The following is a 25,546-nucleotide window of genomic DNA, read 5'->3' as shown; positions in this document are numbered from 1 at the left end:
CCTCACCTATGACCACTAGATGTCATAGATGCTATTAACACTCCTTCCCTCTAGCTGTGAAAAACAAAAATGTCTACAGACATTGCCGAATATCTTTTGGGGAAAAGCAAACTTTATTCCAGTTGAGAACCACTGAGAGAGATACTATGATAGTGTGCTCCCATAAAGGCTACCAGAAAAAATGTATTGGTTAAGAAAAGCTGAGTTCTTTAAATTGACTGCAGCAAAAGAAATGACCCCTTTGATAGTGTTATTTCCATAGAGGGAAGTTAGGGGAATGCATTTACAGAGGTTTGTTGTTTGGGCTCAGGGTTAAGAAGAGTCTTTTGATGTAGTGAATTCATTAGGATTGGATAAAGTTCATGATATTACAGTTTGGGATTGATGGACACAATGAGGAATGTGTCTTGAGGAAAGTCTCAATGAGGAAATTGTTACATTAAAGAAGGAGCTGTTTCCAGAAATGTATGAAATGTTTGCCCAGTTCTATCAGCTTTTAGTAATTTTCTAAAGTAAACAGTAAAGGTATTTATGGGTATGCATTCTCATCTTCCAGGGCAAGAATTTCCTGGAGCAAATTGTTCAGTTATATTGACATATGTAGTCTCAGTTCTCAGTCCCATCAGTGTAGTTATGTTGATACAAATGGTCTTCTTCATTCCCTCATTTTAGGCCTTTTCCAGTGTGAGCTGGAGGATAGACAATTACCATCTAGGGACATGATCAGTCCAGATCTGCACTGCTGTTTGAGGCATTATGATCACATATCACATTTTGGAGAATGGCTGTTTCAAATTTTATTAGCTTCAAGATTTTCTGTTTCTCTCTGTCTCTTTCTCCCTCTCTCTTTCTCTGTCCCTTTCACCCTCTTCCTCTCCCTCTCTACCTTTCTGTCCGATTCTCTGTCTCTCCCTCTGACTCTCTTGATGTTCATTTGCTGGTTTATTTGATGAGGTAATTTATGCACAACAATATAATGCAATAGACATATAGATAATAGATCCAATCTCCATTTTGAGGATCTCAGAGGAAAACAATATTGGGTTGCTATTAACCAAATTACCTATTTTTCTGATTTTTATTTTTTTATTGTTTTCTTTAGTAATATTAAAAGAAAGTTTTCAGGGATTACATACAACATTTTTCACCTAATAGCACGCATATTTTATCTTGAAAGGCCAATATTGTATTTAGGGCTCCTCTCTGTTGCAATACCTCCTGTCAAATCTTAGGAGTTTCAAGGGCAAGAAAATTAATAGTTTTAGTGGTATTGTTTATATCCCATCCAAATATCATACAGGATTTTTCCCTCAATTTTCAGGCTTCTTCTAAATAGCAAATTAAGATTCTGAAAGACGTAATAAATTGATACCATATTCTCCTTCAGGGGCTTTGATTTTGAATTTCAAATTGTGTCTCACTTATTCTCCTTCTTGAACTAAGTATATGGATCTCTTTTGTTAAGAGTGGAAGTTAATGGACTTAAATGAATTCTGGGTGAAATAATTAGAAACTGACCTCTATACACACACCAATTTACTGAGAAAACAAATCACTATCCTCCTCTAAAGTTTAACTATAGACATTTAAGGAACAAAATAATACCAGTCAATGGCGGAGGGAGGCACCCCACAACCTGATTTCAGCCAAAATACACCCATAAGGCTGCTGAGTAATGTTGTAAACATTGGTGTCACTGAAGAGTGGTCTAGCACACAATTGTTGAGATTTATGGTATAGCAGTTATCAGGTATGTCAAATAAAAGAGCATGAGACTGAATTTAAATAGTGAGACTTCCTTGTAAGGTCTCACTTGTAAAGTGAGAGTTCCCCATATACCTATTTTCTAAGGACCCTTTCTAAGCTCTATTTCTGTGAAAGTTCAGTTCCAAAGTTTAGCTTCCATAAAATTCCTGAAGTATTGTTTTAGTGTAGACAGCAATCTCCCTTTTCAGGTGTGACATGAGAGGAGGTTTTAGAATTTTAGATGTCTGGCCTACTGTGGTGTTTTTCACATAAAAAGTCACATTTAAGATAAACCCAGGAAATGAACTCATTCATTAAAAAGAGACTTGTGTAAAAGGAAGCTAGGTGGGCCTTAAAAGAAAGTGTCTATAAATCTATTATGTGGTTTGATTGTGTGCTTTACTGAATCATAAGAGAATCTGTTTTCAGTCCAGAACATTAAATCAGTATAGAGGTAAGCAAATAGCTTTCAAAATAGAGAACAAGTGCACACTGATTAAAACATGATAATCTTTGGCTCCATTAATCTCTCCCTTATTCTCTAGCTCTTTGGTGGAAACTAGCTCCTTCTGAAAGATTACCTGCTTCTGGATGATTCCTAAATATCTTCAACTTGAGGTGTCTGGCTGGGATAGTCTTCCAACCAACTGAAGGAGAGTCACAGACCCAAGAATAAATCTTCTGGAGTTTCACTGTATTATAATTGTTATTACCTGTTATGATCCTTTCAACTGGTGCTTAAGAGCTGTCTTTCCCTGATATCTCTTCTGCAACACAGGATCTTCAGGTCTGAGTTCCTGTAGGAGTTGTTTAGGAGAATGTTAAAGAAAGATTGATGATGATAGGATATATTGTGTAAGTGCTTTGCAGTATTTGTCCGTTATTGCTTCATGAGTTAACTTATTACTTAACCATGAGGAATGAGTAAATGAATCTCAGAAGGAGTTGAGTTTGTTGTCATTAAAGTCAACAGCATTACCTTATGCTGTGGAAGTTTCAGGGACTCTGAGCTTTGCTAATTTTAGTTTGAGACTTCATTTGTTCTTTCACCCATCTCAATGACTGGGATGATGTGGAAGCAAAGATTCTGAGTTTGTGACAAGTCACTGCAAGGCTGTTTAAGGACAGTCTAAGTAAAATTGGCACCCATGTTCCTGCAGAGATGATTTGGAATTTGTCAGGTCAGAAACACAACTTTAAGCAGTTTTTATTTTTCTTTTTTGCTACAAGCAGAGTTGCAGCAAAGAAAGGGAAATTATCAATCCATCCTGAGACTGAGAAAACAATGACAGAACATATTCAAAACCATTTTGTGTTAGTTGTATAATACATTTCAGAAATGTTAAAAGGGACCTTCAGTCTTATGGCTTATTGGTGCCCCATTTTTATCAAGATTATGCTACTGGATTGTGTTCCCCAAAAAGATATTTTGAGTTCTTAATCCCCAGTATCTGTGAATGTGACATTATTTGGAAATAAGATCATTGCAGATAGAATTAAAGTTAACCTGAGGTCATACTAGAGTAGAGTGGGCCATTAGTTCAATATGATTGGTGGCCTTATAAGAAAAGAAGAGACACAGACACACAGACACGGGGGGAACACCCTGTGAAGATGAAGATGGAGACATTCAGATGGAGAATGTCATGTGATGATGGAGGCAGACATTGTAGTGACGTGTCTACAAGTCAAGGGAACACCAAGTAGTGCTGAGAACCACTAGAAACTGGAAGAGCACAGAAGGATTCCTCCCTATAGCTTTCAGAGAGAGCGTAGCCCTATAAATACTCAGGCACTAGAAGCCCAGAATCAAGGTTTTGGCAGGGCTATTCTCTCTGAGAAAATAAATTTCTTGTGTTTCATGCCACCAGTCTGTGGTACTCTGTTATGGCAGTTCTAGGAAACTAATGCAACTAGTGATGGATGAGACATACACCAGAGACATACTTGGCAAAATTTGTAGTTTCCCAACCAATACTCTCTGTGTCTGTTGGACAATTTGTACTGTATGTGGTGGGTAATTGTGGAAAGCCGCCTCCCGAATCGGGCCTAGCGTATGCGCTGCAGCCTGCTCTAGAGTTACCCCCGCCCATCGAGTGAGCCAAGATGGCGCCTGCATCCTGTTTCCGCATAGTGACGCATGTATCCGCCACCCGCTCCTACCAATCGAAATCCTGTATACGCGATACTAGCCTAGAAGCTTATTGGTTGTTAATTGTGTATAAAAGGTCTTACCCGGACGGGGTAGGGTGAGACAGCCCACAAGGAGCCGTGCCTGACGGCCACATCGAGGCTGCTCTCCCACGAGGCGCCGTGCCCCGTGTGGGAACCAGTAACACAGAATGTTCATCTAGCTGTAGTAAAGGGCTTGCTTTCACAACTGCCGTGTGGTTCGAGTCGTGATTCATGACCAGGTTAGTTCGCGCAGTCTGCATCTCTCTCTCTCCTTCCCTGTTTCCCCTCGCCGGCCGGGAACCGGGGACCGAGCGGGGCAGCGCCGGACAAGTGGTGGCCCGTACGGGGAAGCTCCTCCTCCTGCCTCGCTCTCGACGGTCCCTCTGTGAGGAGAGCAGCGCTGCGCGTCGAGCTTACGGCGGACTTCCCGCGCCTGATCAACGCGAGAAGGTGAGTGCGTCTTATTACATGATAGTTAGGGCCCGTGGGTTTTCAGGTGACCCCGGGGGACTCGGAAGAGCTCTCCGAGTGACTGAAGTATAGTGCCGACTGCAATCATGGGGCAGTCCGGAAGTTCACCTCTCTTAGCTCCCTTAAAGAACCTTTTGAAACAACGGGGTATCTCGGTCAGGAAAAGCTCCCTTCAGCGTTTTCTTGATGATGTTGATACTTTTGCCCCTTGGTTTGCCTGCACCGGCAGCCTTAGCCTACCCTCTTGGATGAAGCTCGGTCGCGACATAGACCGAGCGCGCCAGACGGGCGTGTGTATGGACCCGATTCTAGTACCCATATGGGAGACCGTCCGTGCGGTCCTTGAACTAGAATCGGCTACCGGCCTAAGCCCGTCCTCTGTCTTGCAAGAAGCACGGTGCGCGCTCCAAGAAACCCAGTCAGTTTCGTCAGCGGACGGCTCCTGTAAGGGCAAACCGCCGGAGTCCAGTGACTCTGACTCAGAGTCAGATAGCGATACTGACGAGAAGGCGGAAGCATCCCCGCTAATTGAGTGGGAGGAGCCTCCCGCCACACCCGTGCGGCCTTCCGCCCCGCCAATGTCTACCGCTGCACCCCCAGGGACACCCCAGCTCCCAACTGACGCCTTGGGCGGTCCCACCAAAGGACCTTGCCGAGAGCTCCCTCTAGTGGCCATGCCCAGTAAATGTAATTATCCTTTGCTGCCAGACCCGGAAACCCCGATGGGTCGGTCAGGGGAGGGGCAACCTTTGCCGTACCCCCCGCCCGAGTATACAGGCCCTCAGGACCCTTTGCCATTAGGTAGTGGTGGGAGACATTTCTGGAGATGGAACCCTTTCACAACATTTAGACCTTTTGGCATGCTGGGTGGCTACCAGCCACTTGAGCCGCAGCCAGTCTCAGAAATGTACCCGGTTATTATCAATCCCCAAGGTGGCAATCGGCACGAATCATATGATTACAAACTATTGAGGGAATTGAGGCAGGCCGTCCATCAGTATGGCCCCAATGCCCCTTATACCTTGAACATGATCGAGAACCTCTCTGCTCTAAATCATACACCCGCAGATATTTTTCAGCTAGCCCGTGCTTGCTTGCCGTCAGGCCGATTCATAGATTGGAAAGCATGGTTTGAGGAGTTAGCTGAAGAGCAGGCCGCAAGGAATGCGGCGGGGAGACGTGGCGGGTGGAATGCTGACATGCTGTTGGGGAGAGGCGCCCATGCCCAGAACCAAACGGGTTTCCCACAAGAGGTCTATGCCCAGATCTTCCGCTGTTTTGTGGGTGCCTGGAAAAAGCTAACAGGTGAGGGAGAGGCTCAGGCCTCACTCAGCAATATACACCAAGGCCCCACAGAACCATTTGCGGATTTTGTAGCCAGGATGCAAACCGCAGCTGAGAGAATCTTCTCAGATCCAGGAGTAGCAGAGACTGTGGTTAAGCAAATGATTTTTGAGCAGTGCAACAAGGAGTGCAAAGTTATCCTGGCACAAAACAGAGCAAAAAATTTGACAGAGTGGGTCAGGCTCTGTAGAGATGCTGGCAGCCCTTTAACTAATGCAGGTCTAGCTGCCATGCTAGCCAGCTCCCTACAGGTGGCTACAAAAAGCCCGAGAACCTTAGGGGCAAAGTCTAACGGGTGCTATGGCTGTGGCCAATCAGGGCACTTTAAGAGAGATTGTCCCAATAGACGTCAACCCCCTGCCACTCAACGGTTTGGCGAACCAGGTGCAGCAACCAGGCCGTGTGGCCGTTGCCACAAAGGCCCCCACCGCGCAGAAGACTGTAAATCGGTTTTCGATGCGCAGGGTAGACGCCTCTCTGGCCGCCCCGAGCAGATTCCAAAAAACGGGAAGAGGGGGTCCGCCCTTTCGACGGACCCCCTTGCATGCCATTCGACAACACAGGAACCGATCAAATTCGTGCGTCCCCCGGCTCAGCAGGACTGGACCTCTGTGCCACCTCCAGACTCGTACTAACCCCCTCCATGGGTGTCCAGTTAGTAGGGACCTCCTTCAAGGGGCCCTTACCGGCTGGTACTGTAGGGCTCATATTGGGAAGAGCATCCACGGCCCTGAAAGGATTAACAGTTATACCAGGACTTGTAGATTCAGATTTCACAGGCCGTGCCCAAGTTATGGTTCAATCTCAGCGGGGCACCTTAGTCATTGCAGAAGGTGATAAGCTGGCGCAGCTCCTGCTCTTACCCAGCTTACATGCAGTCTTTCCAAGCAGAATCAGACAGAGAGGGGAAAAAGGGTTCGGATCCAGTGGAGCGATTTTTGAGGGACTCCATATGTCCCTGGAGTCTCGACCTATGCTAACCATTAAGGTGCAAGGCAGATCTTTCTTGGGCCTGCTCGATACAGGGGCCGATCGGTCTATCATAAGACAACAAGAATGGCCCCCCACCTGGCCAACGAGCAGGGCGGAAGAGCCCATTAGAGGAATAGGCCAAATTTCAGCGCCCATGCTCAGTGCAGCTGCCCTTCATTGGGCCGATGAAGAAGGACACCAAGGCAGTTTCCAGCCTTATGTATTAGCCCTGCCTGTGTCTTTGTGGGGAAGAGACATTCTGACCCAAATGGACGTTACTTTAATTAGCGGCTACTCCCCAACCTCTAAGCGACTGCTAAAAGAAATGGGGTATACCCCCGGCAAGGGTTTAGGAGCTTCACTGCACGGACGTGCGGAGCCTATACAAGCTGCCCCCAAGTCTGACAGACGAGGCTTGGGTTTTTCATAGGGGCCACTGAGGAGAGATTCCCACCCACACCTATAAAACTAAAATGGAAAACCGAGGCTCCGGTGTGGGTGCCTCAGTGGCCCTTGCCACAGGAAAAACTTGCAGCGTTGCACGCCCTAGTATCAGAACAACTAGAAAAGGGCCATATCGCCCCTTCCACGTCACCGTGGAACACCCCTATATTCGTAATAAAAAAGAAATCTGGTAAATGGAGACTGCTACATGATCTAAGAGCTATTAACGATTGCATGGAGCCTTTAGGGCCCGTTCAGATGGGACTGCCCCTCCTCTCGGCATTACCGGAGCACTGGTCGATTTTCATCATAGATCTGAAAGATTGCTTCTTTTCTATTCCGCTCCACCCTGAAGACACCCCTAAGTTTGCCTTTACTGTGCCCTCTAGTAATCAAGAGGAGCCCTGTCAACGCTTTGAATGGACAGTCCTGCCCCAAGGCATGGCTAATAGTCCTACCATGTGCCAGCTGTATGTCGCTGCGAAGCTAGCTAGCACTCGGCAGCAGTTCCCTCAAGTGAAAATCATCCATTATATGGATGACATTCTCTTAGCCCATAGAGACACAGATCTTCTTAAAACAGTTTTGTCACATTTAGTCCTTAGTCTTAGAGAAGCTAACCTAGAGATTGCCCCTGAAAAAATCCAAATGACTGACATTACCACTTTCCTGGGGGCGAAAGTCGCACCCACTCATGTTTCCCCCCAAAAGGTGTCTCTCAGGCTAGACAATATACACACTCTCAATGATCTACAAAAACTCATGGGGGATATCAATTGGATCCGTCCATACCTAAAAATACCCAATGTCAAACTAACACCTTTGTTCGACCTGTTGAAGGGGGATTCTAATATAAACTCACCTCGAAGCTTCACTCCAGAGGCAAGGCGAGCACTATGCCAGGTGGAACAGGCGCTCAGTGGCGCTGCATTGAAGAGAATAGACCCTGATGAGCCTTTTGAAGCCTGCGTGCTGCCGACAGAATTACAGCCCACTGCGGTACTGTGGCAGCGGGGGCCGCTGCTCTGGGTCCACCCTGGAGTTTCCCCCAAAAAAGTCCTAGAGCACTATCCTACAGCGGTTGCAGACTTGGCCCTAGAATGCATTAAAAGGGCTGTGCAGCATTTCGGTCAGCAGCCCAAAAATCTCAGGGTGCCTTATTCTTCCCAGCAGCTTGAGATACTCACCGGATGCATAGATCAATGGGCCATTCTCCGGTGTACATTTCTTGGTCCCATTAACAATCAGTTCCCTAAGGCTCCTCTCTTGCAGTTTGTCACCCGGCACCCAGTGATTTTTCCCAAAGTAACCTCTCCTAGGCCACTAGCAGGCGCCCCCACCGTATACACGGACGGCTCCAGCTCTGGAACAGGGGCGTATTGTGTGGAGGGGGACACTCCTAAAACAGTGCTCTTCCAACCACAAAAGCCTCAATGGGTAGAACTGCAGGTTATCATTGCAGTCCTGGAAAGCCTTTCCGAGCCCTTAAATGTCGTCTCGGATTCTGCTTATGTTGTGAACTCTGTACAAATTTTAGAAACAGTGGGCATTGTTAAACATTCCTCTACAGTAAGGACGTTCTTTGCCAAACTACAGGAGGTTATATGGACCAGGCAACACCCTTTTTACATAACCCATATTAGAGCCCACACAGGTTTGCCTGGCCCTATGGCCCAGGGGAACCATAGCGCAGATGTAGCCACTCGACAGCTGCACATCTTTCCGACGCTGGTACCGTATCAACAAGCCCGAGAATTCCATGCCAAGTTTCACATCAATGCAGGTACCCTAGCTAAGCGGTTCAGCATACCACGTGCAGCTGCTCGAGATATTGTCCGAGCCTGCAACAATTGTGCAGAGCAGAGAGCAGTCCCCTCGGTTGGGGTCAACCCTAGGGGTCTCACCCCAGGGGATACTTGGCAGATGGATGTCACTCATCATTCAGAGTATGGTAAGATCAAGTATTTACATGTGTCGGTGGACACATGCTCCCAAGTTTTATTTGCCTCTGCTGAACCAGGAGAAAGAGTCTCCCACGTCATTGCACACTGCCTTGCTGCATGGGCAGCTTGGGGTAAGCCAAAGACGTTAAAGACGGATAACGGGCCTGCCTACACTAGTAAATCCTTCCAAAAATTTTGTGACAACATGGATGTCCAATTAAAACATGGCATCCCCTATAACCCTCAGGGGCAAGGAATCATTGAAAGAGCGCACAGATCTCTCAAAGACTTGCTTAAAAAACAGAAAGAGGGTATAGGCCACGGCCTGTCCCCAAAAGCTCGACTGTCTGTAGCCTTGCTCACATATAATTTTTTAAACGAAAATTCACAAGGAATGACACCTGCCCTGCAACACACCACCCCGAGTCCTCCGCATAGAGGTCTAGTCCGTTGGAAGGATGTCCTGTCGGGGCAGTGGAAAGGCCCTGACCCGGTGCTCAGCTGGGCCAGAGGCTCTGTTTGTGTTTTTTCCCCAGGAACCAGGACGTCAACCAGTGTGGGTTCCGGAAAGACTGGTGAGAACCGTGACATCACCTGAAGAAGCCAAGGAACAGCTGTCAGAAACGCCAACGAATATACAACCTGAACCATTAGACCAAGCCTCCGACCCTGCTGGTGATGGCGACGACCGACAAGACGATAATAGTAGGACTGACCACCCCGCGGTTGCCCAAAAAGAGGATCGGTAACTCTGTTCTTTGCTCTCCTATAGCAATCCTTCTAATCTGCCTTTTTCTTTTAGTGGAACTATATTTCCTCCACAAGCTTCAACGAGTCCTTCCCCCTCACCAATGACACACTGATCCTCTCTTTTGCTAACCTCTCTGTCAAGGTTGTCAACACCACAGTTGCGGCGAATGCTACTTGTGAAACTGGTAATGGCGAGTTAAGTAAGGGAGTCTTGCTTGAATTTCTTAACGTTACAGGGAAGAGCCGCCAGTCTTGTGAAGGGATCTTGAGTAAAAAGGAGACTCAAAGGTGCCTTTTCCTTCCAGGGCTTGCTCCTACAGTCTGCAACCGTTCCAAAGACCCGGATGCCTCGCCGCCCCGCTATCCTAGTGTATCGCCCAAGTTATGTCTGGCTCCCCGTCAAGGCAACCGACTGGGTTGGCCCTGTTTCTCAAGTTGTTTCACTTAACAATATCCCCTTCTCTAAGTCTAGGCGTCCAAGAGGCATAAAAGAATGGCTATCGAATGCTGCCAGTGTAGCTTCCTCTTTGTTTGTCCCAACGATCGGGCAGGCTGTGCTACAAGCATGGACAGATCGGCAGCTCGCCATAACGATGGAAACGGTAAATGGCTTGGTCAACCTTACCCGAGACGTGCTATGCCGCCACAATCAGATGCTGAACTTAAATTTCCAGGCCATTCAGAAACTCCAAGCGAAGATAGATGAACTTGGACTGGAAATAGATGGACTCTGGAGAGTGCTTCAGCAAACATGTGACACCCGGTGGCTTACGGTTAAACTCTGTGTCACTCCTGTCAGGGCCAACGTGACCGGAAGCATTTCCAGAGTCTCTGATTGGCTGAAAAGGTCATATTTTCCTGAATTTGTTAATCTCTCCCAACAGGTGGAATCTAGTTTAGACACAATTGGGGGGATCAAGTTAAAACCCGTTAAAGTCGATCTCTCCGGGTTAGGCGAGGTTCTACAGAAACTATTGCACAGTGTTTCTTCCTGGTTCTCTTGGCCCAATTTAACTAATTGGATCCTCATTGCAGTGGGATTATTGGTGGGATTAGTCGTTGTTAAATGTTTGCTAGAACGCCTGTTTCAAGCGCAGCAGCAATTGCGTGTTACCACTATGATGGCTATGACTCCCACCTCTGTTACCCCCGATAGTGACCGATTTATTAACCATACCCCTTCCTGGTCGCCTCAGGTGGGGCGCTTTGGAGCAAAATTTGTAGCGAATCGCATGGCTGTTTCTCGGGTGTAAAAGGCGACACCAGTAGTCATAATTTTGTCTCAGGTGGGTCTCTAGGGCAGAGTCCTAGTTGTGGCCAGACTGGACCCTAGCCATTGCACAGAGACACCTAGTGACACCCCCGACTCTGGTTACTGCTGTTCCTGCCCCTGTCGTTGTTCCCCAGTTGCCAGGCAAAGCACTGCAGGGAGAGTCACGTTGCTTCCAGCTTACGGACTCTCCGGTCTCCATATGACGTGAGCATTCTGGTTGGTGCTAGAGGCTCCGCCGCTGGATGGCTGAGGCCTAGTCCAGACTCCCCAAAGCACCAAAGAGGTTGTGAACCATTTGGGTTCACGGGAGCACGCTCATCACTGGAGACACTGGGTCAAAAATAAATAAGAAAGGGGGAGATGTGGAAAGCCGCCTCCCGAATCGGGCCTAGCGTATGCGCTGCAGCCTGCTCTAGAGTTACCCCCGCCCATCGAGTGAGCCAAGATGGCGCCTGCATCCTGTTTCCGCATAGTGACGCATGTATCCGCCACCCGCTCCTACCAATCGAAATCCTGTATACGCGATACTAGCCTAGAAGCTTATTGGTTGTTAATTGTGTATAAAAGGTCTTACCCGGACGGGGTAGGGTGAGACAGCCCACAAGGAGCCGTGCCTGACGGCCACATCGAGGCTGCTCTCCCACGAGGCGCCGTGCCCCGTGTGGGAACCAGTAACACAGAATGTTCATCTAGCTGTAGTAAAGGGCTTGCTTTCACAACTGCCGTGTGGTTCGAGTCGTGATTCATGACCAGGTTAGTTCGCACAGTCTGCATCTCTCTCTCTCCTTCCCTGTTTCCCCTCGCCGGCCGGGAACCAGGGACCGAGCGGGGCAACGCCGGACAGGTAATTTTATTGACAATTTTGGAATATTTTATTTGAGTTCCTTAGATGTTGTTGACCAGCTCTTTTGAAAGTGCCAAAGATTATTTTCATACAATTTGCAAGCAGACATTTCCCCAAACCTTATTTTGTTTGCTTGCTTGTTTTAAACTTCTGATTCTGGATTACTGGCATACCATAGAGTCCCTTTGAACTTCTTCAAAGGTTTGGCCCTTTGGGGCATCCTAGAAGCAAAGATATTAAGGAAAACTGTCATGCTGATCTGCTTGGGCATTTCTTTTACACTTCATATTATCCTTTTTGTGTGTGTGTTTCCGCTTTTATGCTAGCTATCTTCTTGGGAATCATTAGAGTACTTAAGAGTTTAATCTGTTAAACTTTTCAATTTTGGGTTCCTGGGAAGTTAAGAAACTTTCATTGTTTCCAAGGCATTCCTAATTAGGCACTACCCTAAAATCATACTGCCATAATTTTATACATTAATGCTACATTTTCTAGCCAAATGGCAAGCTCTGATGTTGCAATGAGTCTGCCATCTCTGATATTATGCTCTGTTAAACAGTCATATTTTAGGGTTGAATTGGGTTGGATTGGGTATACAACCTGAAATTTTTCTATTCAATCTTAAGATATGATTTATCAACAAACAAGATGAAATCTGGATTTTCTAGATACAGTTCACAAACAAAGGGTAGGCAATATTTATTTTCTCCTTATGTTAATAAAAGGAGAGTAATGGGATATGAAGCATCATAATATTATATAAAAATAACTGAGTTAAAAATAATTAAATTTCCTAAGGGGAAAATCTGCTTGCTGAGAAATATTGTATATTTTCAGTGAGCAACTAAAATTGAACAGCAGAGAAACCATCTATTTTAAGGAAGACCATAAAACGAAGTTTGCAAAGACCTGTATTAGTTTAAGTGCAGCTTCCATTGTCCTGAGAAAAATTGGATCAACTTTTGCCGTAGAACTATTCCATCTCCAGTGGTTCCCGTGAAGTTAAGTCAGAATACTGATGTCTTATCCATATCATTCTTGTATGAAAATGTGCAATATTTTTTAATAGTTAAGCATAGGATTGTATATTTTGAATATATAATTTAAAATCACAATATAATTACTTATGTATGACTTCACAAAAAAGAGGTTAGGTCAATGAGTACCTTGTTAAGTAATATGAAGGTATGCTGATTTCAGAAATATACTCTTAATTTTCAGCTAATGAACAGTCTGGGGTAGATCTAATGACAAGTAGTGTACTAACAAGGGTTCACTACTTTTGGATAAATAATTTCCTATGCAATGTATTGTGTTTTGACAAAATGTGCTAACTTTTCTTCAGAAACTTTATGTCCTTTCTGAGGAAAAACAATTAGTAGGATTGCTGAAATCAGTCTTAGAGCTCACCTCATCTTTTTAACATAAAAAGGTGTCAAATACTTTTTGAATCAGAATAGAATTGCAGGGAAATTTGAGTTTTTAATGTTCTGGTTGAGTACTTGCGAAAGTCTGCTATGCCTGAGTACACAATTACGGCATAACTCTCCAGGTATTTTATTGACATTCCCTGGAAAAGGCAAATGGGAATTGACTATCTCCATCTAAACAGACTCTAAAGAAAGCAGAGTATAGATTCACAACTGGAAAATATTTATCTCTGATGGTGCCAAATATAAAATATTGTTTGGGTTTGGGGAAGCAGGGAGGTACAACATTAATGTATGTCACTATGACCCTGGGCAAATCAATTATTCATCTACCAGTTTTCTTTTACTGGGAAGATAGGGCTATTTCTAGGTACCAGGTATCTTAAGTTCTTTATTCAGCTTTAAACTATTGGTTTGGCTTTCTACTACTTGTTTGAGGCCTTTTTTAGCTTCTGGTTTCAAAGGGTAAAGGACAAATCTTTGGGTCAAAGTTAAAATAAGGCAATCTGAATTGATGGGTTTTGGCCTCCAAATTCTTCCAATATCAGTAGACATTCCAACAAGGAATCTGGTATCTTATGGAGATGTTCGCTTTGGGTTTGATTTGGGCACAAGCATACCAATAAGATAAATTCAATATTAGCTTTGGCAGTTCTGTACAATTGAACTTTTTCAAAGATGAAAATGCTTGATGAACAGTGCAAGATGGAAGCTACTAGCCATATTTGGCAATTGAGCACATGAAATGTGACTAGTGCCTCCCACATTGGACCATGAAGAAGTATATCCTGATTTGAATGTGAGAGACCTTGAGATTTTCAAAGAATAGACCTTTAAGAGAGCATTTAACCAGGAAACTTTATATATGCAGTAGATCTGTCCCTATTAAATTAGTAGTGTGGTTTCAGGATGGAGGAAAGTTTATTTCTTGGTGGAAGCTTAAGGGTGAGACATGGAGATTGTCTGAGGTGTTCCCTGATTCTGAGGAAGAGGTTGTGTAGCAGTAGTTCCAGTAACAAATGTTTTTAAAGATTTCCTTCAATGTTTAGAAATATTCTCCTCAGTTTATGGGCCAAATTAGAAATCATGCAGTTGGTTCCCCCTCAAAACATTCATATCATTCTCCCCTTCTCTCTTTCTCTCTCCTCACTCTCATCGCTCTTTCACTCCAAAGAAAAAAATGTTGCCGGAAAAAGTGTGATGAGAGTCTTAAGGTGAGTCTCGGTGAGAAAACCGTTGTCTTGGAAAGTGAGCCATTTTTCCAATTATGTTGACTATTTGCTTGGGTAAAATGGTTTGTAATAAATGTTCACAAATTATTATATTATTAAAGTTATTTTTTGGTTTTCAACCATTTTTTACCCTGAGCAGGAATCTCCTGGAAAAAAAGAAACACTTCAATTTACATGGGTGCACTCTGTTCACAGAGACAATAATTATGTTGCACAAATGGCTTAATTGCTGCTATGATTATTCTGAAATTAAGGATAAGGAAACTGAGGCACAGAGAAATTAAGTGCTACTGGAGCTATCTTAACTATTTTCAATTTAAAAAGTAAGCTGGGACAATGTGGATGTGAAATGGTGGTCAACTTTCCCTTAATAAGCTCTATAATTTTGGGTGACTACAAAGTCTGGGAACAGTGGGGATCCTAGAAATCAAAAAATGGGTTGATCCAGAAAGAACACAAGTACCAAGGAAAATCTGTAATTCATGGTTTGATAGCTAGAAATGAGTCAATGTCTGGTCTTTCTTGACTCTGCACTCCTCTGAGTCCTACAATAAGATGGTTGCAGCAATCTTTGAAATTTTAAAATGATATCCAGACATACTAATTCAAAAAACAGTAACACAAACCTGTTACCTTTCTAAAATTCTTTCCTGAAATAAATGACACTATCAAACCTTCAGTTGCATAAGCCAGAAACCTTTTCCATCCTATTTCTCACATGCCATATATCCTTCTTTGCTCAGAGAGTACCAGTTTATGACTATTGTCCTGATATCCCATTAGTTTAACATTTTCCATGATTTTTATTTTGTAAGTTAGTATTTTTATTGGAATTTTAAAAATGTTTTTGAATATAATAATTTTAAAGGTCTACCTATTAATCAGTATTATAACTATCTTCTAGAATAAAAGTGAACATTCTTTAAAGGGAGCTAATAACCTAGCCTCTCTTCATCATTCATAACATGTAGCATGTGATCACAAATTATTAATTATGTAAGGAAGAAGGAAAATATAAGCCATAATCAACAGCTAAAGTACTAAGTAGAAACAAACCCAGTATGGCCCAGATATTAGGATTAACAAATAAGAAATTTAAAATTTTTATTGTGGATATGTTCAAACTTACAGGAAAAGTTGGCAGAATGAGTGAACAGATAGGAATCTTAGCCAAGAAGTGGAAATATTAAAACGAACCATACAAGTATCTTAGAACTGGAAAATACAATATCTGAAAGGAAAAATTCACCTTTTGAGTTTAATAGCAGGTTGGAGGTTACCTAGCAAAGGCTCAGTAACCTAGAAAAATGCCATAGAAATTATTGAATCCAAAACCAGTTATGTGTGGGATAGAATCAAGAGTTTGAACATACATGAATTCAGACTATTCTAACATGGGTAAGAAGAGAGAAAAATTAGGGGCAGAAAAAATATTTGAAGAAATAATGGCTAAAATTTTACACAGTTTGGTAAAAAATATCAAACATGGAAACTTTCTGTGGTGATGGAAATGTTTTATATAAGATTGGAGTATTGGTTACATTATTAAATTAATACATTTGCTTAAAAATCTGTCACCTCAATTTTTAAAAAGTGTATAATCTGAATTATATTTAGCTCTCCCTTTAACTCCCAATAGTTTCCTAGTTTGGATAATAAAATATATGTTCACCTTCTACCTCTCATTTAAAGAGCTTCCAATCTATCGGGTTCTCGTTAATCAACCCAACTCTAGTTCAAATTACCATCATCTTTCACCCAGATCACTGAAACAGTATTTGGTTACTTTACTGGTTCCCCTACCCTGACCCCTGCCTGCTTCATCTCACTCTACCTTCAGTATATAACTAAGTTTGTTGAGAATTGCTTTGCTAAAGAAAGACTTCTGGTGGTTATTCCTGAATCATATATTTTAGTACCATTAAGTAAATTTGCTATACATAAAACGTCTATTTTTTGAGTGATTAAAAGAGAAATTAGTAGTATACCATTTTTTTAAAAATCCCTGCCACACACCAGTCACTATGCTGTTTCCTTTTTAATCACTATATCCCCTGTGGATGGGAGCTTTCAACATTTGTCACCTTGTTTTACGTGAGTTAACTGCCTTAACAGTTCTAAAAATAGATGCCGAGTTTAATACATACCATTCTATTAAAGAGAAACTTCACATTTCCCCCCCAAAAATAATTATATTGGTCATTATTTCTATTTCATTATTTATAAACTGATTGCCAATTTCCTCCTTGTCAAATTACAGCCATGGATTTCTCAAACTAATAATCTAAAAAAACTAGCAGGCATCTTCAGGCTTTATTACTATTACTATAGCGCTAACCATTGCACTCTCAACCACCTTGTATGAAAATATGCTAAGAAAAGGATAAGATTCTTTGTAGCTTTTATTAACTTTGGGTCTGTGGACAGGAATGTATGAGCTGAACAAGGAATCCCTGTTACCTCTAGAGAGTCCTCCAGAAATTTCACTTAAAGCCAGTAAAGGGCAAGAACAGTGTCTTGACAGATCAGATAACTATGTAGGTTCTGTCATTTGGGGATGGTGTTTTGGGTCTTTTTTTTCCTTAGACTTTTATATTACAGATTTACAGCCTTTTTTTTTTTTCATTTGGGTGAACTGAATGCTTGTTTCCCTGCCATCGGGAGTAATAATATAATTTTCTACATTGATGATTTTAATGACCTCATTTGCTAAATTGATCAGATTATTTAATTATTACCTCAACTACTTAAAATAATAAAAGCTATATGTCAGTCATTGTACTAAATCCTTCAAACATATTAAGTCATTTGGTCCTTTACAGCTATCCTAGGAGCTAGGAATTGTTTTCTAGGTGAAAAAAATATGGCACAGTATGATTATACAAGTAGCTCAAAGTTACTTGGCTAGTAAGTACTGGAGCCAGGATTTAAAACCATATAGTTCTACTCTGCTATATCTATTTTCTCTTTAAAATCCCAATGATCATATCTGTGCATTCATGGCTATTCTGTATTGGATGAAGTTTTAGTCTCAAATGTATATAGAAAAAGAGAGAATAATGAAGACTGGAGGCATTAGAACTGCTTAATTTACAAAACATTTCTCATGCAGTTGGAATGGCTATGTACCTTCAATTTGACCCAGGATTCATATTCCTTTGAAATATGCATGTTGTATGTATGTATGTTTCTTCCACAGTGTTTGCTTTCTGGATCTGCTGTTCACATTCAAAGATCAAAATATGCATAAGTATGCGTAGATGTTTAAAATATTTTCTAATACTGCTATGCTCTGTATTTAGTACTAATGTTGTGACTTTGCTCTTCTCTATCAAATCGTGAGTACTTCAGGGTTGGTTCAAGGACCCTGAAAGAGCATAGATTTTGTGTTAATTTCTCTGAAACGTTAATAAGACCTTCTCAGCCGGGCTTATTGTGCACACCACTGTATCACATGTAACTACTCATCAAACTAAATTTTTATTATTTCTTTACCTATTTGTCTGGGGTTTTTTGGGACCAACTAAATTAACACAACAATGTATACACAAACTGCAATTGAGTGGCAAGACCAATTTTCCATTTTTTTCTACCTAAATCTTTTTTCCCTCTCCCATTGCAAGGAGACCATCTTTGATCATACAGAGAAAAGTGCCACATCATCCATTAAATACACGTCATATTCACGTGGTCAATATTATCAAGCAAAAAGTTTGCTTGCCTTCGAGATATTTTACTGGAAGGACATTTTACTGGAAGGAGATATTTTATTGAAAGGTAGAATCCAGTGGGTTGGGTGGAAAAGGTGTAACATGAATGAATAATTTTCATGGGGAAGAGAGAAAAAGACTAGAAAGATGCCCATTGATGTAAACTTGATAGAAAAATTAAGGGACATATATGGAATGACCTATATACATCAAGTGCATTTAAAAAATAATTTAATGACTGCTTTCTTACTGATAGTTAAATACTCTCTCTGACATACCAAAGACAAAACTAATAGCTCACACATAGAAGGCACTTCCTAAGTTTTATGAAACTAAAATTTAGTTTTACTTTCAGAAAACTATATACAAAAATGTTTATTCTTCACAAAATGTATACTTCTAAAAAGAAGTTTGTAAAAAAACATTTGTAACAAATAATTATTGATTTAAGGAATTCCATGTGGCTCTCTTATAAGAGTGAGTATGATGTTTTTCTGTTTTGTGAATATTAACTATTATTGTTTCTGGTGACTTTGTTTTAAAAATATTCTAAGTTTAAACTGCACCTAAACTATGGGTAGGAGCAGGAAGGTTCAAAGAATTTAGTTATGAAAATATGTTTTTTTTTTTGCAAATTTTCAGAGTGGCATTATTTTACAAAGCCATTTCCTCTAATGCATTTACAATTATGTGTTTGAATTTTAAAATCCAATTTATGCTATTTTATAAATAGCCCTCTTTCTGTACAAAGACTATATATTTTATTCTTATTTATTAATATTTTATTTTAATAGGTTTTTCTGCCTATTTATATGGGCATGTTTTTCACAATTCACTGACTTTTAATTTCCATAACCTTTAATGGATTGATTTTGGCAAAGAAAAATCCCAGGTGATTACATTATAGATAACAAGGGAAATGGATAGGACTATCTGTCTTTTACTTGTTGAATTGTAATATTTGAAATATTATAGGAAACACCAAAATAGCCCAATAATGGCACTCATGGGCTCATGCAAGCTTAATAATTACAGTTTGAGCACTTTCAATTTTCAGTTTTTCTCTGAGAGATTGAGGTCTGCTCAATGATGCACATTGAATTGAATTTTTTCTGTTTCCTATCTACTAAACCTAATTTTTGTTTTTAAAAGATGCTTATTGGTTAGATGATTATTGAACATAAGTGTATATCCCAAGGGTTCTATTTGAAGATTTAAAATGATGGTTCTTGTATTAAATCACATTTTTAAAATAAATAAGGGATCACTTTCTAATACTGAAAAATGGAGCCCTCTTTTTTCTTCCAAGTGGTTATTTTCCCGGTATGCTTTTCAAGACAGTGCAACTTGGATGGTTTGTTAACCGGAAGCTTGTCGTGGACTATCACATATCATATTCATTAAATTTGGAGGAAATGCCAGCATCTGATATGTACATGAATGGTCCCATCATCTGCACTGCTCATTAGTACTAGTGTTTTATTTTAAACATCACTGTCAAAGTCAGAAAGTGTGATCATCTCCATTTATTTCCTATCTTTCAAAATCACATCAGAAAAATATGGCTACCAGTAAATCACAGTATCTGGTAAAACATTACTTCAGTCTAAGAGCAGAATCTGATTTTTATATTATATGTACAATTAAAGCTCATTCTTTATATTAATTCAATTAGATTATTCTCTTGCAGTACTTTGATATGAAGATACATATCAGATTTGGATTATAATCAACATAAAACTTACTGATTCCAGACTGTGACCATTGTATTTGTGATTGTACCATTTTCTTTGTTCCATTGGACTTTTTTCCACATTATTTTGGAGGTATTTACTAAAATCTTGTATTTATCATCCTCTCATCTTAAAAAAATAACTTCTTAACTATTTTAGAGGAAGGCAGATAAGTTCAAGGGAGAGATAAAACAGAAATCTAATGTATGTTTTCTTATGTTGGTGTTGATTGACCTCTCATAAATGTAATTTAAGCAGTTTTGGACATTTCTGAAACTTCAGCAAATTTTTATGTTCAAGTGCATTTTTCTGAGGAAAGAATCCTTGGTCTCATAAGTTTAATAATGTGATTCATAATCACCCAAAATGCTAAGAATCCTGTTCTGTAAGTGCTGATCTCTAAAAGCCATAAGAGAAAATAAGGAAATTAGGAAACTGTACAGATAATGTAACAGAATATCTTGGTTTAGACTGAGAGTAGAGAAGCTTTATTTGCATTCATTGTGCTAACCTATTTCATGTAAAAGATATGATGAAGTTGGAGAAAAGTGGAATTTTTAAATCAAAATCAAACTTAAGCCTGATGGACTAAATGAATTCCATGTAAAGATAATAGGTAATTGCAAATAGTAAATGTTAACATTATCAATAGTGGGAATTATTTCAGTTGATCAGATGAATCTAGGCAACTGAAAAATCCTACTCTCTCTGCTTCTACTCCTGCCAACTCTCCTTTCTATGCCTCACACTGAAGCTGGAGAGATTTTATGAAAACCTCAATCAGATCATAACTCATCCCTACTAAAAACCTACCCGTTGCTTCCCATTCCACTTAGAATAAAATCTAAATCTTTAAATATGTCTTAAAAAGCCATATATTACCTCTGCCTATTTCTCCAATGTAGTCTTGTGTAGATCACACTGTTTGTTGTCTATACTACTGTCACAGGAACCTTTGCAAGTTTCAGTTTTATTCTCACTTTGGACCTTTACATCTTCCTTTTCTCTTATTGAAATGCTCCTTCTCTAGATCTTGGCATGGTTTATTCTTTCACAGCATTCAAGTTTCTCTTTGAATGTCACCTGCCTAGGAGAGGCTTTTCTTGTTTTTCCAATATAAAGTTATCTCTATCACTTCATCTTGGTTTATTTTATTACAGCATTTATTTTTTAAAAATTATAGAAGTTGTAGATTTACTGAAAAATCATGCATTAAATATAGAGTTCTGATACACCACCCTATTATTAACACCTTTATTAGTATGGTACATTGGTTACAATTGGTAAAAGAACATTTTATAATTGTAGTTTAACTATAATGCGTGATTTACTTTAGGGTTCACTGTATCATACAGTCCTATGGATTTAAAAATTTTTATTCTAATAACATAGACAAGCTAAAATTTCCCCTTTTAACCATAGTCAAACATATGTTTCAGTATTGTTAATAGTGTTCATAATATTGTGCTACCATTACCACCATCTATTACCAATTTTTCCATCACCGCAAAAAGAACCCTGTACAATTTAAACATTGACTCCCCATTTGCCTTCCCCACACTGGACCCTCATAACCTATATCATAGTTTCTGACTCCATGAACTAGCTTACTCTAATCATTTTATACCCGTGAGATCATACAGTATTTTCCCCCTTGTGTCTGGCTTATTTCACTCAGCATGGTGTTTTCAGAGTTCATCCATGTCTCATGTATCAGAACTTCTTTCCTTTTTATGGTTGAATAATACTCCATTGTATGTACATTCCACATTTTGTTTATCCATTCCTCAGTTGATGGACACATGAGTAGCATCCATCTCTTGGCAATTGTGAATAATGCCACTGTGAACAATTGGTGTGCAAATATCTACTTGATTGTCTGATTTCAATTCTTTTGGGTATATACCTAGAAATGGGATTACTGGGTCATATGGTATTTCCATATTTAACTTTCTGAAGAACCACCAAACTGTTTTCCACAGTGACTGCAAAATTTTACATCTCCACCACCAGTGAATGAATGTTCATATTTCTCCTCAACCTATCCAACATTTGCAATTTTCCATTTCTTTTAGAAGTAGCCATTCTAGTGAGCAGAAAATGGTAGTTCATTGTGATTTTGATTTGCATCTCCCTAGTGGCTAAAGATATCAAACATGTTTTCATGTGCTTTTTGATAAATTGTACATCTTTGTTGAAGAAACCTCTATTCAAGTCATTTGTCTAATTTTTAACTGAATTTCTTGTCTTTTGTTGTTGAATTGTAGGATTTCTTCATGTATTCTGGATATTAAAACCTTATTGGATGTACAATTTCTAAATATTTCCCCTCTTTATAGATTATATTTTTACTTTCATAAGGTCCTTTGAAGCCCCAAAATTTTTAATTATGATGAGGAACCATTTATCTATTTTTTTCTTTTGTTGCTTATGCTTTGAGTGTAAAGTCTAAGAAACCATTGCCTAACACATCGTCCTGGAGGTGCTTCCATACATTAAATCCTAGGAGTTTCATAATTCTGGTTCTTATATTTAGATTTTTGATCCATTTTGAGATAATTTTGTATATAGTGTGAGGTAGGGTCCACCTTCATTCTTTTTCATATTGGCATCCAGTTTTCCAGCACCACTAATTGAAGAGACTATTCTTTCCTAATTGAGTAGACTTGGCACCCTTGTCAACAGTCAGTTGGCCAAAAACATGAGGACTGATTTTGGACATTTAATTTGATTCAATTGTCCTTGTGCCATTACCAAGCTATTTTGATTTCTGTGGCTTTATAGTAAGTTTTAACATCAGGAAATGTGAATCCTCCAATTTCATTCTTGTTTGTAAAGATGGCTTTGGCTATTCGGGACCACTTATCCTTCCATATAAACTTTTTTTTTTTTTTGCTGGTTCTTAAAGTGGAAAATGTGTTTATTAACATTCAAACTCTCTTCATACAAGGCCATATAAAAATCCTTTTTGATTATATGTAACTTTATATTGTCTACATAGTTACAATGACGTATAAGGTAATTTAGCTTTCCATAATACTTTGTTAAACATAATACTATTTAACATAAGCACTTTTACTTTCAAATCCAATACCTTAAATAAACAATTTTCTTCTGTATATAGTTTAGCAGAACTAATAATGCTCTTTATTAAGTTTATGATTTGATTATTAACAGTTGCAGAAGTTTGTTATTTTTATGCAGCATTTTTTTTTTACTTTGATCCCAACCACGTAAAATCCTTAATGATACATAGATTCACTAAGTAAAGTTCAGAGACTTATTACTTTTGCTGCTGAATCAAATTCATAAATAACACTGTAGTATTAAAAATCTTAAAAAAATCTTTTGAAATCTGCTCTTGTATGGACCATTCTATCAGGGAAAGACCACTTGGGAATAGGAAGGAAAAACACAACTTTAGGTATATATGCTTTTCTTTGTGGTGCTTATAGGAGAAAACAGGCATTATAATAGTACCTTGCTGCCTCTCACTAGTGGTGGTAATTTGGGGATATACCAGGAAAACAGATATTATTCATCTCAATAACTCTATGTAACTTTATGGAGGTGGGAGTTGATTTAGCTCATGCTAGGTAGCAGCATGTGGACCCTGTGTTGTAAAACAAACTTTGGCATACTGTGACCTGGGTCGGCAAGCTTTGCTAAAGATTTTTTTTAATGTTTTGGCTATATAGTTCACTCCAAAAGGAGAGTTGATGCAATATTTGAGGTACAGCACCTTTCTGTTACTTATTATTAAAATGAAGTACACTCTTGTAGTTAAATCCTGGATCAAAAAACCTGTTTCAGTCATTTGATTAAACTGTAGAATACTAAATAAGTTATTTCTTCAGAAATCTCTGAACAGAGCAAAAAAAATCAAACTGTATACCTAAATAAACATTTTAAAGGGAAATAAACCAATTGCCCTCTGAAGTTCAAACTGTGTTTGCTGTGTTGCAATCCCAGTCACCATTAGGCTGCAGTTGGACCACAACACTGTTTATTGATTTCATTTTCAGTCTCACCACTGTCATTGTCTTCATTGTCATCTTCCTCATAGTCTGAAGGTTCTGTTATTTCTGATGTGAGTGGAATTCTGGAAAAGCTCCAAATGACTGGGTGCTGACAGAAGCCAAAGGTCTAAGTAAAGGAGTATGTTCTTACACTTTGTTTTCTTCTTGGCTACTATCTGTGTCCAAGTATGAATAGCTTTGAGGAGGCACAGCATTTGGCTTGCACTCTGGACAGATGTTTTTAGTTTTAGTTAGCCAAGGGTCTACACACTTGCAGTGATTGGCATGGGAGCAGGGAAGGATTCTGAGCTTGTCTCCATCTTCATATTCATTCAAACAAATAACATATACATCATACTCATCTCCTTTCTTCAATTTATATTTGAGGAGTTTCTTAAGTTGATCTTTACAAAGTCTGTTTCTTCTAGCTCTGTGTCTGTCTTGAACAAATTTTGTGATCATGAAAATGACTATCAAGATGAGACAGATGCCCACTCTGATTAGGAAGGGGACTAGGTAGTATTCCAGAGGAAGACTAAATTCTGGAACTAAAATCATGTGGCCCCCTTTTTCACATGTGAATTGAACTTTCAGAGAATTAACTGATGATTCACCAACAAAGACAGATGGAATATCAATCTTCTTCAACATATCAACTTTACTTACTCTTGTTGGATCCCATGCTAATGAGGTCATCAGAAGCAACATTGTGAACTCTGGCTGCCTTGAATCCTACTGTCTGTGCATTTAAAAACTTTACGGCAAAATTGCAATCAAGTCTTCTAATTAAATGGTGAAAGTGCATATGAATTATCTTTTAGTGATGGAGGCACTATAGGTTCACAGGCATTCACTGGTTTAATCAGAAAACCCTTTAAACCTTCAGCTGGAAGTCTATAACCAAATCTTGCAGGAAGGTCATCAAATGTCTGAGATACATCTTCAAAATTATATGCTTAAATGTCTGCTTCTACAGGCAGTAGTTTTAAGAATGCAAAGAACCAGACACTGAAGAAGGCATAGACATGTGTGACCAACAACATGAGCATTCCGAGACTTCATGATGGAGTATCTACAAAGAACCCCCCTCATATAAATTTGATAGTTGGCTTTTTCCATTTCTGCAAAGAAGACTGCTTGAATTTTCATTAAGATTGTTTTCAATCTGTAAATTGCTTTGGGTAGAATTGATATTTTAACAGTATTTAGTCTTACAGTCCATGAACATGGGATGTCCTAGAATTTATTTAGGTTTTCTTTGATTTCTTTTAGCAGTTTTGTAGTTTTCTGTGTACAAGTCCTTTATATCCTTAGGAAGATTTATTCCTAAATTTTTTATTCTTTTGCTTGTTATTATAAGTGGAATTTTTTTCTTGATTTCTTCTTCAGACTGTTCATCACTAGTGTATAGGAACACTACTGGTTTGGGGGTATTGATCTTGTACCTTGCCCCTTTGCAG

At 40.0% G+C, this 25,546-nt stretch overlaps 1 pseudogene; it reads right to left on the bottom strand.

The window, feature by feature from the left end:
* Positions 1 to 24,008: 24,008 nt before the first annotated feature.
* LOC119530791 lies at positions 24,009 to 24,794 on the bottom strand (annotated as a pseudogene).
* Between the last annotated feature and the right edge of the window lie 752 nt (positions 24,795 to 25,546).

Source organism: Choloepus didactylus, chromosome 4, assembly GCF_015220235.1.
Source record: "Choloepus didactylus isolate mChoDid1 chromosome 4, mChoDid1.pri, whole genome shotgun sequence".
In the NCBI taxonomy this organism is placed as follows: domain Eukaryota; kingdom Metazoa; phylum Chordata; class Mammalia; order Pilosa; family Megalonychidae; genus Choloepus; species Choloepus didactylus.
Note: the sequence above shows the minus strand (reverse complement) of the source record. Positions and strands in the feature narration are given on the sequence as shown.